This window comes from Rhagoletis pomonella, unplaced genomic scaffold, assembly GCF_013731165.1.
Source record: "Rhagoletis pomonella isolate Grant_MI unplaced genomic scaffold, Rhpom_1.0 Rhpom_scaffold_01205, whole genome shotgun sequence".
In the NCBI taxonomy this organism is placed as follows: domain Eukaryota; kingdom Metazoa; phylum Arthropoda; class Insecta; order Diptera; family Tephritidae; genus Rhagoletis; species Rhagoletis pomonella.
The window spans coordinates 23,731-28,780 of record NW_023459759.1 but is presented as its reverse complement, the minus strand read 5'-3'; positions in this window follow the sequence as shown (position 1 = coordinate 28,780).

Sequence of the window (5,050 nt, the reverse complement as noted above, 5' to 3'; positions counted from 1 at the left end):
AATGTCAGCATAGGTCGCCATGATACGCTGTTTATCAGACCAGCGCTGACTATTGTTATGTCTGGCGAGCTGCAGCGGCTGCCTATAATCCTGGTGGGTGCGTCGTCGTTCATTGTGCAGAATGTCGAATCGTCTATCTGCTCAGCCATGTCTGTTCCCCTATCCAAATTTCATAGTCTGGGTTCGTTATTACCTGTGTTGGGGGCATACATAGAGAAGCGTTCAGCCTTTATAAAATAACGAAGGTCTGGCCGTCGCTGGCTCTTGGGCTAATGTACATATGTATGTATGCTGTATGCATAACTAAAACAAATGCGAAAACTATCTCCCATACAACGTCGTTGAAAATTTTTCGCGATAAGTTTATCGCGAATAGATTACTTGCATCGGTGTTCTCATTTATGAGAGGCCGACATCGGCAATGCTCGGACTTCTCATATTCGAGTGAGAGGAAATTTCTTTGCTTTTTTCGATCGCGAATGAAACGCAATGAAAATGTTTTGTCGATCGCATCCGAATGTGAGAGATGATAAATTTGTTTGCATTTTTCACTCGCGATTTTTTATTCCAAATTTTCGCCTGCGACGCTATGTTTTTTGCAATAAAAGCCAATATTTTATAAAACCTAAAATATGGAGTCAAAAATTCTTCGATATCACTTTTCACATTATTAAAATGGCCTGGCAGCACTAACTTCGGTGTTCAGTTACAACGTATGTTTACTACTTCACTACTTTAATAAATGTTTTATCGTGGTTAAATTAACAAAAATACCATATTACTTAAAACAAAATGGTCATGTGCATTAAAAGTGTTTACAACTAAGTCACATTTATCTATTTCATACACTTTTGGATGATAAAATGAATGCAATTTGCAGCAACATATTTGGTGAATTTCGCAACTTTAACAACAAATTACTTAAAAACTATAGAGGTATTTGTGGATTTATTTGACGCACTCCCTCCAGGGTTTTCCGATCGACCGGCTATAGTAGCCAACTACCTTCTCCTGTCCATCAATTACCTGTGACAATACGCCTCCTATGGCATAACCACTAGCATCCGTATCCAAAATTAAGGTTGCACCTGGAACTGTATACGCTAGCATAGGCGCAGTACATAGCCGTTCATTCAGAGCTTGGAAAGCCTCCTCGTGCTCCTTGTTCCACTCAAAGGCTCTATTTTTCCAAGTGAGCTCATGAAGGCTATTAGCAACGCTGGCGAAATTCGGAACAAATCGGGGATTGTAGGTGCATAGCCCCTGAAAACTTCGTAGTTCGTGCAGGTTCGTAGGTCTTGGCCAATCCTTTACTGCTTCTATATTTTCCTTCGCAGTTCAGACGCCCTCCGTTGTAACCTTGTGTCCTAAGTAGTTTACCTCCTTCTTGAATAATGAGCACTTTTTAGGACTTAGGTTAAGACCAGCGCTAGCTATCCTCTGGAAAACTTCTTCCAAATTGTTAAGCTTTTACCCAACACAATAAATGTCGTCTAGATACACCAAGCATGTTTTCCATTGCAGTCTCTTCAGCACATGGTCCATAAGTCGTTAAAAAGTGGCAGGAGCGTTGCATATTCCAAAGGGCATCACCGTGAGTTCCCACAGACCATCTCCAACGTGAAAGCTGTCTTCTCCTTGTCTTCGTCACTTACCTCCACTTGCCAATAACCGCGCTTAAAGTCGAGTGTTGAGAACAACTTTGTTCCAGTCAGCGAGTCTAGAGTATCATCGATCCTGGTAAGTGGATAGCTGTCCTTTTTCGTCGCAACATTTAGTTTCCGGTAGTCTTCGCAGAACCGCATTTAACCATCTTTCTTCTTCACAAGTACTACCGGCGAACTCCATGGACTCGCTGATGGTTCAATCACACCACTCTCGCTCATTTCTTTTATTATTTGGCTTACAGCTTCCGATTTGGCTAGTGGAACACTCCGAGGAGCTTGACGGATTGGCCTTGCATCGCCAGTATCAATGCGATGTTTCACAACGTTGGTCCTGCCAGGAGTGTTGCCATCCTTGTCGAATATGTTGGAGTATCTGAGTATCTTCCTTAGCCTTGTGGTGGAATCGCTTTCAGGTAGCTTTCCGCAGTGGAAGATTGCCTCTACCTCTCGACATTGCCCCAGTACAGTTCCTCTTCGGAGTTTGATTGGCGATTTGAACTCATTAAGTACTCGAACTGGAATGCGTCCATCTTTTTTCGTCTTAGCCAGGGTTTTACCAATAAGTACGTCCGGTGTAGAATTCTGTGCTGCTTCGACAACCCACAACTTGTTTGTCTCATAATCTCCATCAATCTTTGCGCAAACAACTGCTTCACTCGCTTGTTGCTGTACGGGCCATCATACCCAAAGCTACGGGGCACTTCCATGTTGTTATACGTCATGATCCTGTTCTTCATGTCGATCTGCATACCTTGATCAAATAAGAAGTCTACTCCAATAACGACTTCATCCACAATCTCCGCGACTACGAACTTGTGTAACACCGTCACATTCCCTATTGCGAGTTTGCATGTTACCTCTCCTACAACTTGGGTGTTCTCACCAGTTACTGGCCTCAAACTTGCTCCAGGTAATGGCCTTACCTCTTTAGTGACCAAATCAGATCGAATAATGGAATGTGATGCACCCGTATCTACAATTAGTACTCGCTCATGTCCATTCACATATCCACCAACAGTAACGTTTCTCGCATTTCTGCCGATTCGCGAGACGGAGATTATGGGGCTTTCAATTTCGGGAGCCAGGGCGCCCTTCTCTGCTGGCTCGTTTTAGTTTAACAACTAATTGGAGTTGGGCTCATCTTCCTCAGCTCTGCCTTTACGTATTGCTGAACTGTTCGAACTGCTGGTAACCGTCATACAATCGCGTGCAAAATGGCCTGGTTTCCGCAACTAAAGCAATTTACAGCGCCATCCTTTTTCTCTGCCATCGACTTGAGTGTTTTCAAGATCTCGTTCATCACGTCAGATGTGTCCATTTCTACTCGATGAACTTTGTAGGCTGGTCTACTTAGGTGCGTCGCCGTTTCACGTGTCTGGGCAAACGAGACAGCTTCAGCAAATGTTGGCTTTGGATTCGCATACGTCTCTCGCTTGGTATACATGTCCCGCATTCCCTTGATGAACCTTTCGAGGTGCTCACCAGGTGCGTCCCCAATTGCCAAGTGAGCCAACCTCTCGATTTCTGAGGCGAATTTCTCCAGCTCCATCTGGTAAATCTTATCTCCTGTGCTCGATACCATAACGTCTCTTCACGGCACCCATCAACGCATCGTAACTGTTCCTTTCACAGACAGGAATAGTCTGCAGGATATCCGCTGCACGTCATTTCAATGCAACGAATAGTGCAGCGGATATATCTTCCATGCTCCATTGATTTGCTGTAACAGTCTTCTCGAACTGGAGGTTAAAGACCTGGAAAGGAGTCCTGCCCTCAAAGGATGGGGCTTTTCCTTAGGAGCGCTCGTCAAAGTAGCTGGATGATTCATCTGCAAATCTCGAAGGCGGCCTTCCAACTCGTCCACTTTCGCTTCGACTTTGTCTTTTTTATCCTTAATTAGCGCTTGGATTTTGCCTTGGCGCTCCTCGATTTTATCCTGTCTCCCTCTGAGTTCCGCGTTATCTTTGGATAAATTCTCCTGCAGCTGAGTAATCTTTTCATTTAGCTGCGATGACATATACGTTTCCTGTGCTTCCAGCTGTGATGACAGCTGCGATGATATCTGCGACATGGCTACTAATAACGTGTTCATGTCCATAACTGTTGATGAACGAGGAGCCTTTTGCTGTTCTTCAACCTACCCGGATGTCTGCTGCACATCCTTTGACGAACAAACAGCCTCATCCTTCTGTTCGCCCTTCGTGGATGTCGTCTTGTCCTCGCGATGGAAGTCGTATTTGTCAACGTCGATGCCTTCCTTTTCCAAAGCCTCGCAGCCGTGATAGTAACTCCACTTTTCTTCCGGATGTTGCTAAACTTCGCTTCTCCAACTGCTGTTTGAGTTCCTCAATCTTTAGGTCTTGAATTTTTGCCATTTTCAGAATGTTTATCCTTCGGGATTTATTTAACAATCCCAATTCTGACACCAATTGTTACGATTACAGAGTTGCCGTTTTCACGCTGATCGTAGTGTTTCACTCCTTTTTTAAGCCGAACACTACGTCACTCCCTCTCCTCCAAAAACACTACAAGTTTGAGATTATCAGAATTAAATATTTGTGAAATATACTACGTCTGTACGTTACCTATTTGCAAAGAAAATAATAATTCGTAATTTTTAGCCAATGTTGCCGGATTATAAAAAGGCAATAATATGGCAATGGAAAAAGAAAATAAACCTTCCCCCATGTAAAAAAATTTCGTTCATTCTTTCGTCTGCAAAAAAATATTAAAAATCAACGTAAATCCTTAGCCATTTCAAATTTGCACATTAAAGATAATAGGTGCATTCTTTTGCAACTGAGCTACAAAAAAAACACTCGCTTAAATGACGAAATACACGCAAAGCAACAACACAAAGTCGGCTATTTATCCGAGTTCAGCCAGGTCGGTTAAAAAATACGCGACCTGAAGGATAGTGTTGTTAAGTGAAAAAACTGCTCTATTTTGAATTGTTACTGGGAATGTGGAGAGGGAAAGTTTTGTTTCCTTATATACGTGACTTATATTTTAAAAAAGTATATATATTACGGAAATACTTGGCATAATTACTCATTTAAATTGGTTTTTGTATCTAAATCCCGTTAAACTAGTCACATGCTTCTGGGTGGAGTGCAATAAGGCCCACGGAAATAACGCTCATGGGCTTTATTTCCTAAAAAAAAAGAAATAAACCCGCGGGCGTTATTGCCTTTTCGAAAAAGAAATTAAGCCCGCGGGCTTTATTGCCTTTTGCCGGCGGGCATTATCTCCCTTTCGATATGGCAATAATACTCGGGGGTTCATGTACTAAAAAATTAAATAAAGCCCGCGGGCGTTGTTTCATCTTTGTTGTGGCTCTTGTCTCCATTTTAGAATATGTACATCCAAAACCTGTTCTAAAT